Genomic DNA, 12568 nt, shown 5'->3' with positions numbered 1-12568 from the left:
GATTACTTTGATATTTGAGTGGAGGATGGACTGGAGTGGAAAGACACTTAGGGCAGGGAGACCAACCAGTTCAATTCAATAAATATTTATTAAGTACCTACTACGTACCAAGAGCAGCTAGGTGGTGCAGTGGCTAGTGTGCTTGACCTGGAGTCAGAAAGACTTATCTTACTGAGTTCTACTCTGGCCTCAGACACTAGGTATGGGACCTTGAGCAAGTATTTAATTAACCCTGTTTGCCTTAGTTTCCTCATCTGTAAAATGAGCTGGAGGAAATGGCAAACCGCTCCAGTATCTTTGCCAAGAACATCCCAAATGGAGTCATGAAGAGTTGGACATAACAGAGCAACATCTATGTTCCAGGCACTATGCTAAGTGTTAGGAATACAAATAAGAAAAAGAAAGACAGTCCCTGCTCTCAAGGAGTTTACAATCTAATGGGGAGGCAATATACAAAAGAAAGCTGCAAAAGGGGGTGTTGATACCCTCCACAGTAATAGGGAAGTTCAGAAGAGGGGAAGGTTTGGAGGGAAAGATAAGAAATTCAGTTTTGGACACGCTGAGGTTAATATAGCTACTGAATATTCAGTTTGAGGTATTCTCAGGAAATAGAGGTTCCAGGCAGGGACTTCACCGATCATTGAATTGACTTTAGGGTGGAGTCAGATAGCCTGTGTAGCTGTAGGGGGTCTGGGCTGGGAAATGAGTGTCAGTGTGAGGTATATAAAAAGCTGGGACGGGGATAGAATGGATGGTCCAGGCAAGACCTCTTCCCTCCTAGGACAGTGGAGGCAACTAGTGTGGAGTTGTCTCTGGGATGGACATATACATGAACTGCCTTATTATTCCATTTGTCATCCCTCAGACTTCCCAGACTGAAACACCATTCCCTGGCCATCCTACCTCTATATATGCTGCCTCCCCCTTTTTAATAATAATAGCCAACATTTATATAGGTCTTCCTATGCACTGATGGTTTTACAATTGTCTCATTTGATCGGTTTCTCTTTTGTATTCATATCCACAGTGTTTAGCACTGTCCTTGGCACATAAGTACCTAATGAATGTTTTTTCATTCATTCATCTACATACTCTGGAAATGTCATCTGACTCTTTGGAGTAGTTCACTAAAGTTAATGCCCAGGGCCTAATGACTACTTTACAGATTTCATTACCCTTTAATTCAGGATTACCATTTAGCATGTCCATCAAAGGAGAAGAATGAAATTAAATTAAATTCAAATAAGTTAATTCAGCTATTGGCTAGTAGTTTGATTTAAAAGGGCTGGTAGAAGAGTAAGAATACTGAAGCAATGAGATATTCGTATTATGATGATCAGAGACAATTTCCTATTCTATTACTTTACATAATTGAGCACCAGAGAATCAGTTATTTCTTCATACCACCAGGGGGCACATGTAATCTGGTCTTATTTTAAGAAGCAACCAATCCCTAAAGGTAGTAGCAGATAGGGATCTTCTTCCTAGTAAGTGAAATGGTACTTCCAAACTAAAAGCATTATAGGATATGTGCAAGCAAATATCACATTATAACATCATATTCAAATTGAAAGCAGAGGCAATTGCATTATTATTATCAAATAGCAATTCTAGGTAATTCTAGTTACTTGGCAATAAGATATGGTTAAAAAAAAAAGCCACAACAGTAAATTTACTCAATAATTGATAAATCATGATTAAAATACCTTTTCCTTTCCACAAATTTGAGTCAGCAATTTTACCTGTGAATTTCATGGTAGAAAGAGAGAAAGGAAAGAGAGAGAGTAGCATTTATATAGTGCTTTAGGGTTTGCAAAGTGTTTTGCAAGCATCTCATTTTATCCTCAAAACAGCTCTCAGAGGTAGATGTTATTATTATCATCCCCATGTTACAGATGAAGAAACTGAGACTTAAGAGGTTAAGTGACTTGCCTAGGGTCACACAACTAGTAAATGTTTGGGATAAGATTTTAACTCCTGACTCCAGGCCCAGGGCTCCATTCACTACACCACCTAGCTGCCTCTTAGAAGCCAAGAAAGGAAAGAAGGAGAGAGGGGGAGAAAACAGAAAAGGAAACAAAAAGGAAGAAAATAGAAGAAGGCAGGAAGGAAGAAAAGGATAAGAGGAAAGAGAAGACAAGAAGGAAGAAAAGGAAAGAGAGAAAGAGAGAGAAAGAAAGAGAGAAAGAAAGAGAAGGAAAGAAAGGAAAAGAAAAAGAGAGAAAAAAGAGAGGAAGAAGAGAAAGCCACAATGATCAGAACATGTAAAATTCTGAACAACTATCCAAAGAGATGATCTCATTATTATGGTCTTGTGATACATACAGGTCAACAAAGATCTCTGCATCCTCTAAGTAGATTCATTGACCAAATCTCTGTGACCATCTGCCTGCAATCCTAAAAGATTAGATATTCCTCAAAGCAGCAGAGATCAATTGCACTGCCTTCATCTCTTCTCTTCTTTTCAAAAGCTAAAAGAAGAGGAAAGGCAAAAATAACATTTTCTTTGTAATGTCTGAATTGAATTCAACAAATATTTATAACACATTTATCTCTGACCTAAAGAAAGGTAGAGGTATAAGCAGGGGTGTGCTGATAAAAGTTTGACAACTGGCTCTCTGAAAGAAATGTACAGCAGGATATACTTTTAAATTTAATCTGCATTGTTAACATTTTCCTATTACTTTATTAAATCTAGACAAGCAACAAAACAGTAAATCGAGCCCTGGTTTGTAGGTTGTCTGTTTGTGATATATAAATGTGCACACTGAAAATTGCACAATTGGCTTTCCTGGCTCCAGCAGCCATTCTGATGACTTGGATTAACTTTTATCTGTGGTTGAAGAAAAAACAAAAACAAAAACACATTAGTACTATGGTATGTGTTTTAGGCACACTTCCATCAGAAATTAATTAAACATTATTCTAGATCCAAGCATTTCTTACCTTAGATAACCAGACTAACATAGTTCTCTATTCACATGCTCTCAGACATTTTGACACCCAAGACAATATGAGGTAACATTTATGTATCTTGAATAAGGAAAATATCACAAAACTTAATATTCTACTTCATGTAGTAGAAAAACGATCACTTTCTCTTTTAGGAATGTCTCCCCCTAAAATTCATGGTTCTTCTTTGACTATTCCCACTAGCTGGTGACCTAAAGTAATCAAAAAGGTCTCCTCTCTGATCAATGCCCTAATCTCTTTACCTCTGGGTGAGTTTTCACTTCAAAGGATGGGGAAGGCAACGATTTTAACTAGACTAGAGGTACCTTTTGTTCTAGGTTTACTGTTTACCCTTAATCCATGTCCCTGGGACTTCTGGTGCCAAGATGACAGAGTGAGGAAGGAACCCTCTGAAGCCCTCCCAATTTCCCCACCAAACAACTAGAAAGCCACCTCAGAATTGATCTAGGTGTAAGGAAGCAGCTTACCTGCACAGCAGGAAAGGTCTGACACACTGGAATGGGAGATGAGCAAGGTCCAGCAGCAGCAGCAGCAGCAGCAGCAGCAACCAGCCTCACAGCAGGGGGCCTGGAGCAATACTCCAAGCCTTGGCCCCACCCTCCTGCAAACCAGAAGCCCCTTAGGCAAATAAGCAGTCTGTGCAGTACTGCAAGGCCCCACCCCAGTGAGCCCACCACCAGCACAAGCCACCAGGAGAGACCCTCACCATTGCTGGCCAATAGTGAAGCCCCACCCTGGGGCTGGTCAACAGCATGACCCCTCCCTTGGAGGCTACCAAAAGAGAGAACCTGTTTCCATAGCAACCCAGCAGCATTGTACTATCCCTGGAGTAGGTCAGTAGTTAAACCCCACACAGAGAAGGCCCCACCCCACAGTACAAGCCAGAAGGGTAATACCCTCCAGAGAAAGCAAGCAGCTAATCCCTGAAACCCAGTGAAAACCAGCAGTAAGACCCAGAGCCCCAGCACAAAGAGCTTGGGACAGTGCAGAACCAAAGTCCAATTCTCACATAAAAACACCAAGTCACACACACACACACACACACACACACACACACACACACATGCACACACACAAAAGACAGGGGGAAAAAAGAGCAGAAAAACAAAAAAGAGCTTGACTATAGAAAGTTACTATGGTGATAGGGAAGATCAAGGCATAAACTTAGAAGAGGACAATAGTGTCAAAATGGCTACATGTGAAGCCTCAAAGAAAAATGTAATTTGGTCTCAGGCCCAAAAAGAATTTCTGGAAGAGCTTAAAAAGGATTTTAAAAAGCAAATTAGAGCAGTAAAAGAAAAATTGGGAAAATAAATGAGGGTAATACAAGAGAATCATGAAAAAAGAATCAATAGCGTGGGAAAAGATATACAAAAATTTATCCAGGAAAATAACTCCCTAAAAAAATAGAATTGGCCAAATGGAAAAGGAAATACAAAAGCTCACTGAAGAAAATAATTCCTTAAAAGTTCAATTGAACAAGTGGAAACTAATGACTCTATGATACCAATAAAAAAAAATTTAAAAAGTAAAAAAAAAAATAGAAAAAAATGTAAAATTTTTTATTGGAAAAACAACTGAGCTAGAAAATAGACCCAGGAGAGATAATATAAGAATTAGTGGACTTCCTTAAAGCCTTGATTAAAAAAAAAAGGCCTGGACAATATCTTTCAAGAAATTGTCAAAGAAAGTTGCCCTGAAATATTAGAATCAGAGGACAAAATAGAAATGGAAAGAATTCACCAATCACTGCCTGAAAGAGATCCCAAAATGAAAACTCCCAGGAACACCATAGTCAAATTCCAGAGTTCACAGAACAAGGAGAAAGTATTGTGAGCAGCCAAAAAGAAACAATTCAAATATTGTGGAGCTACAGTCAAGGTTACACAGGATTTGGCAGCTTCCACATTAAAGAACCAGAGGGCTTGGAATATGATATACCAGAAGGCAAAGGAATTAGGATTACATCCAAGAGTCATCTACCCAGCAAAACTGAATATACTTTTCTGGGGAGAAAATGGATATTTAATAAAATACAGGACTTTCAAGCATGTCTAATTAAAAGACTAGAGCTGAATAAAAAAATTGACCTCAAATACAAGAATCAAAGGAAACATAAAAAGGTAAAAAATAAACAAGAAAAAGAAAACATAAAAAAATCAATAAGGTTAAACTGTTTATATTTCTCTATGGCAAAATAATATTTGTAACTCTTAACTTTATTATGACAAGAGCAATTAGAAGGAGTATATGTAGACAGAGGCTATGGATGTTAGGTGACTTTGATGGGATGGCATCTCAAAAAACAAAATAAAGGGATGACAAAATTGCACTGGAAGAAGAGAGGAAAGGAGATGGGAGGGGAGAGATTTGAATGGGGTAAATTATCCCACGTAAAATAGGTATAAAAGAGCTGTTGTAATGGAGGAGAAGATGGGGTTGGGAGTGGTGGACAAAGCCTAAATCTTACTTCTGTAAAAATTGGCCCAAAAAGGGAAGCATAACACACACTCAATCCGATATAGAAATCTATCTTACCTGTAAGGAAGTTAAAAGGGATGGGGATAATAGAAGGGAGAGGTAGGACTGATCAAAGGAAGCGTATATTGGGGAAGGCTGTGATCAGAAGTAAAACACTTTGGGGAGGGAAAGGGTGGGGGGTAAGAGAAAGAGGGGGATAAACAAGGGAAAAGTAGCATGTAGGGAAACACACAGTTACTATAATTAAAATGTGAATGGGATTAATTCACCCATAAAAACAGAAGCAGGTAGCAGAATGGATTAAAAACCAGAATCCTACAAGATGTTGTTTAAAAGAAACACATTTGAAGCAGAGAGATACACAGAGGGTAAAGGTAAGGGGCTGGACCAGAATCTATTATGTTTCAGCTGAAGGAGAGAAAGCAGGAATAGCAATCCTGACCTCAGACAAAGCAAAAGCAAAAATAAATCTAATTAAAAGAAATAAAGAAGAAAACTATATCTTGCTGAAAGGTACCATAGACAATGAGGTCATATCAAAACTAAATATATGTGCAACAAATTGTATAACATCTAAATTTTTGAAGAAGTTGAATGAGTCACAGGAAGAAATAGATAAAACTATACTCGTGGGGGGAGCTCAACTTTCCTCTTTCAGAACTAGATAAAAAAATTTTTTTTTTTGCTTAATAGTATTTTTTTCCAATTGCATGTGAAGATAGTTTTTAGCATTTGTTTTTGTAAAATTTTGAGTTCCAAATTTCTCTCTCTCCCCAAGACAGCAAGCAAGCTGATATAGGTTATATGTACAATCATATTAAACATATTTGGAACTGGATAAATCTAACCAGAAAAATAAACAAGAAAGAAGTTAAGGAGGTGAGTAAAATTCTGGAAAAGTTAGACATGGTATATTTCTGGAGAAAACTGAGTGGGAATAGAAAGGAATATACCTGTCTCAGCAGTATATGGCATCTACACAAAAATTGACCATGTATTAGGACATAAAAACCTCACAAACAAATTCAGAAGAGCAAAAATAGTAAATGCATCCTTTTCAGATCATAATGCAACAAAAATTATATTCAGTAATAGACAATGGAAAAGAGATTAAAAGTGGAAATTTAATAATCTAATATTGTCTTGGAAACAATGTACACGAACTCGAACAGACTTCGGGAGATAGTGGAGGGTAGAAGGGCCTGGTGTGCTTTGGTTCATGGGGTCACAGAGTCACCAGGACTAGACAAATCAACAACAACCACGTCCTTATGAGTACATGGAGTGTAACAGTAGCTGCCATGCAAGCTCACTAATCTATCTCCTCATTTGAAATGTAAGTCAATCAGAATACTTAGGGAGGAGCTGAGATGCAATGCCTCACCCCTTTTGGAGATGTAGACGTATCAGAATTGTCTTGCTCTTATTACAAAAAAGTTGTCTTTAAAAGCATCAGAATTTGAATCCCTGGGGTTGGTCCCTTTTGGCCAGCCCATCAATGTGTTTTGGCCTTGTTTTTTTTTTTAAATAAACTTTAAAATTTTCTCACCCTGAATTTTGCCTCTTTACTCAGGGTGAAGGCCTGAGTAAAGAATTTTCCTTTTAATAGGACCTGCTTCCCAGTGTTGTTATGAGGATAAAATGAGATGATACTTGTAAAGTATTTTGAAAAACCTTAATACTGTCATCATCTTTATTATTCTATAAGAGGAAACAGAGTTCTAGGAAGATTAAATGACTTATGTAAGGCTGCATTTGAGGCTTTTCCTCACCCACTTATCTAATATGAGAAAACAGAACAGACAGGGTTGAAAATTTGGGAACCCCAACAACCTGAGCCAATAGGGAGAACAGCTTGTTAAATTTTCAGTGTGGACATTTACACCTCAGAAATTGACAAATGCTAGAAATCAGGGTTTTATTTATTGTTTTATTGATTGTAGACAAGAAAGTGATGGAGCAAAATGTTAATAAAGCAAATTAAGCTTAAAAATGTATAGTGGCACTTTTTTTCCCCCAGAGAGCTAGTTGTTGAACATGTGCCAACATGTTCCTGTGGAGCTGTCTGATAGTTATTGGACAAGTAACCATTACTTGTCTAATCCGCAGAGATTAAATTATGGAATGTGCACCAAAAACTAAGGTAAGGTTTCCTACTGAGGGAACTAAGCCCTAAGGCTGAAAAATGGAGTGCAAAGCAAGGACTAAGCCTGAGTCTTGCTAGAGAGAAGGGAATCCTCAGTAGTCAAGACTCCAAGGCAGAGGTTCTTAATTTTTTTTTTAATCATTGAACCCTCAGAAGTCTGGTGAACCTTATGATCCCCTTTTCAGAATGGTGTTTTTAAATTCACAAAATATACTGGAAACCAATCATATTGAAATACAAAATCAAATTTTAAAAAGTTCCCAAGTCCCAACTTAAAAACACTTGCATGAGGGAAGTAGACAGAAAACCCTGAGGGTAGATTTTTGCCGGTTCCTATACAAGAATTTCTGCCTTTTCTAAAAAGATCTAGAAAAAGTCTAAGAGTTGGGAGGCTGAGAGATTTACATTATGAAATGTAGGTGATTTTAAAAAGTAGACATCATTTTAAAAAAATGAAGCCAATAGACTTTAAGCTTTAAAAAAAAAAAAAGCATGGCAGACACTGTTCTGAGAAAGTCAGATGATCTAGAAACTATAGATGATGAAAACTACAGCCAAGCAGCAGCTAGAGTCCAGAAAATATATGGGGACAATGAGTAGAACAGAAAGGAGGCTAATAAAAACAATGTATCAAAGACTACATATGCATCTGGCTAAGCTGTATCCAGCATTGGCTGTATAACAGTATCAGGCAATCGGGTGGTTCAGTGGATAGAGTGTTGACCCTGGGGAAAACCTGAGTTTAAATCCAGCCCCATTTGGGGTTTTCTTAGCAAAGAAAGCAGAGTGTTTTGCCATTTCCATCTCTAGCACATTTTACAGATGAGGAAACTGAGGCAAACAGGGTTAAGCAACTTGCCCAGGGTCAAATAGCTAGTAAGTATTTGAGGCCATATTTGAACTCAGGTCTTCTTGACTTCAAGGCTCAGTGCTCTATCCCCTGTGTCACCTAGTTGCCCAAAGGAAAACTATGATGATGTAAAAAAACAAAAGATATTAATAAAATTTTATTAAAAAAAAAAGAGACACATCAGCAGGTCTGTAGCATCAGAGGTTGAATTGCTTCTCCATATACATGGCCTTGCAACCCTGCATAGGTACACCCTGGAATACCACATGAGTTTCTGTTGACCTGTAAAACCAGTTTGACTGGTATAGCCCCAGTGCCATTTTTTACTCTCTTGATGGAATGGTATTGTTAGGGTTAGTTTTCATACTTCCCTTTTCTTTGTTCCTCCTTCTCTGCTCCTCATTCTTCCTTAGGTAATTTAGAAAATTCCTTAGCTTTGCTGGTCCTGTAGTTAACAGGGCAATCTCCTACTGCCATTGTGTCAAAAAAATTAATAAATTTGAGCCCGGGGTGTTCAAATGCAGTAAAGAGATGCATCCCTCCCCCACTACCTACTATAAATATGGAGATAGACATCTCTATTTGCTGCTGCTCTTCTCCTCCCCTCCCCCACCCCACGCATAGCAGTTTGTGAATGCTCTGTCTACTCATTAGTACTCTTCATCTCAATTCCTCTGTTCCCTATATGAAGAAGGGGGGAGGTAGTTGTGAATCTCTCAAGTTTGACTGGGAGCTTCACTCAGTAGAATCAACTTGAGGTCTTCACAATATGAGGTGCCTATGTTTACTGAATGTCCTTTTCTTGCCATGGCTAGGTAAATCTCTTTTTATTGACTGTCAAATAACTCATGAGTACTTCATTTTGTTTCAGTATTGAACCTAAACTACCATGGGACTGGACTAATTCAGACCCAGCCCAGAACATAGTTACATGTTCATTTTAACTTATTACAGTATATGGTGTAAGATGTTCATCTAAATATAATTTTTGCTGCACTAGTTTCTTGTTTTTCCAGCAATTCTTAGCAAATACGGAATTCTTTAGTGTTCAGCTCATATATTCATTTTAATATATACCTTAGAGGATGATTTTTCTGATGATTTGTCCTCTTTCCCATTAGTATGTGAGTCTGTGGAATATTTTATTCATTTATGTATATGTATGAGTGAGAATAATTTTACTGCATTTTTTTCTATTTTTTTCTCTTTGGTTTTTATAATTTATTTTAAAAAATATTTTATTGATGTCATTTGTTTTTATATTGCAGCAATACCATGATCCCTTTCCCCAGACAGAATCCTCCCTTATAAGAAAGAAAAATAGTATTAAATAAAAACATCTCAAACAGTGACTATCTGACACCTTAAACATAGAAATCCATGTTCATAAAACACAGAGAATGGAAATCTAGCTGATTACCTTGGAGAATTTCCAGTTCTAACTCTACCATTTAATTTCTTTGCATGGGAATATTCTAATTTAAAAATACTAAGAAGAATAGATACACAAAGCATAAAGGAAGAAATTATAGTTTTTTAGAGTTGGTTTGGTATCATATGTATGGAACTGGAAAGTGAGAGGTCACATAATAATACAACCCTCTTATTTTATAGATGAAGGTCAGAGACACAGAGAAGTAAAATAATTTGTCCAAATTCACAGAAGTAGAAATTGGTGGAACTAAGACATGAATTGAGGCTCTCTGGATTGAAATCTAGTACTCTTTCTACTATATCATGTTGCCTTCCCTTAGGTACAAGGCCTGGAAGACCTCAGTTCTAGCAGTCCTCACACAGGCCTTGGCAAATAGTCTATGCAAAAACTCTGAGGAGGCTGCCCAGAAAACTGCAAATCTTCAGGATAGAACTCTTGAAGAGAAGAAGCAAAAGTCCCATAACTGTACTCTTGCCACCTAAGTGCCAAGTTGACTAGTGCCATCTTCCTCCCTCTTCCAATTTCCCTGCCAAAAAAAGAAAATCTGGAGGCAAACTCATCTATGCCCATAATTCAGATAAACTACACTAGACAGTAACTGATCATATAGTTCTGATCATCACTTGTTCTATTCTGTATGTGGTTATTATATGTAATAAAATGTGTTACATGTGGTAAACAAGCTACAAGTCCTATGGCCATGCCTTTACCACAATGTTCATATAAGGGAAGATGGGCCAGGGCAAATGCCAGGTATGACAGGCTCCTAGCCTCCTCTTCTCTTGCAGGTACTTTCTCTGCTCTGATGCTAACATTCACAGTCACCAGAGCCACTTCCTCTCCTCCCATGCTCTAGCACTCTGAGAGCACAAGTTGACTTCTGACTACCACCTGCCACTTATCAAGTGGCATTCTACTGACTTCTTGATGTTCTGAAATCACTCTGTGTAGTTACAATCAATGACTAACCTCTCTAGCAGCCACTCCCATAACAGTAGGAGGTGAGAAGATGATCTTCTTGCATAGCGACAAAACTTGCACATCTCTCCCTTTCTTGGTCATGTTGCATCTCAAACTCCTGGCAGTGTTTCCATTACAAAGAGCTTTGTTGTCAACTTTTCCCTTTGTGAGGGGAGTGACGCTTCTTCTCCATGCCTCATAGAGAACCACCTAGCTTTTACAAGGATGTCTACCTTTTTAGAGATCCATGCAAGCTGAGGGCTTGCAAGGGTGGATGACTGTGGTTGCTCTATTGTCTTCCTATAGGATGATGGTTCTGCAGAGGAAAAGGTTTTGATGGTACAGACTTGATGAGCAATTTTGTCAGCTACATGAAGCTTACCACAGGAATTATTACTCAAAAAAAAAATCATGCAATACAGATGATCTTCACTGATTGCCTTATTTGGGATGCTCTATAGGATCCAGACCTGCCCATTTTTCAGGGAGAATGGAGGAGACTTTGAACTTTCTAGGGTAGCACTAGCTCATTTTTTATTTGTTTTTGTAATTTATTTAATTTTTAATTTAAGTAATAAAACAAGCATTTCCGTAAAAGTACAATAAAAAAGAAGATTGCACATGAAACTGCAAATCTACCATGCACAATTTGCTAATTTCAAATATACAATAAAATTATCTTGTAAATTTCTTTTTTTCTTCCCATATCCCCCACCCTAGAGATAGCTACCATTAGACACAAAAAGGTATATATATGTAAAATTATTCTATATGTTTTTCTATTTATCAGCTTATTCTCTGAATGCAGATAGTGTCTTTCTTCATTTGTCCTTTATAGTTAATTTGGGTATTTATAATCATCAAAATAACTTATTCACTCAAAGTTGTTCTTTTTTAAAAAAATTTTTTATTAGTTTATTTTGATTTATCAATAATCACTTCCATATGCTTTTGAGTTTAAAATTTTTCTCCTCCTTCTTCCCCACCACACTCCCCAAGATGGTATACAATCCAATATAGGCTATACATTTACATTCCTATTAAACATATTTTCACGTTAGTGATGTTGTAAGTAAAAATTAAAACCAATAAGAGGAACCATCAGAAAGAGGAAACAAAACTCAACAGAAGAGAAAAAAAATAGCAATTCAACTTCCATAGTTCTTTCTTTGGATGTGGATAGCATCTTCCATCATGAGGCCTTTGGAGATGTCTTAGATCCTTGCATTGCTGGGAAGGGTTAAGTTTATCAATATTGGTCATCGAAGAACGTGGCTGTTATTGTGTACAAGGTTCTTTTGGTTCTGCTCACTTCACTTAGCATCAGACCATACAAGTCTTTCCAGGTTTTTCTGAAGTCAGCCTGTTCATCATTTCTTATAGCACAATAATATTCCATTACATTCATATACCACAATTTGCTCAGCCATTCCCCAATTGATGGGAATCCTCTCAATTTCCAATTCTTTGCCACCACAAAAAGAGCTGCTATGAGTAGTTTTGTACATGTGGGTCCTTTTTCCATTTGTATGATCTCTTTGGGATGTAGCCCTAGAAGTGCTATTGCTGGGTCAAAGGGTATGCACACTTTTATAGCTCTTTGGGCACAGTTCCAAATTGCTCTCCAAAATGGTTGGATCATTTCACATCAAAGTTGTTCTTAAAACAATATTGCTGTTACTGTATACAATGTCTTGGTTCTCTCATTTTGCTCTTCATTATT

Source organism: Vombatus ursinus, unplaced genomic scaffold, assembly GCF_900497805.2.
Source record: "Vombatus ursinus unplaced genomic scaffold, bare-nosed wombat genome assembly UNPS02011431.1, whole genome shotgun sequence".
Classification (NCBI taxonomy): Eukaryota; Metazoa; Chordata; class Mammalia; order Diprotodontia; family Vombatidae; genus Vombatus; species Vombatus ursinus.
Note: the sequence above shows the minus strand (reverse complement) of the source record.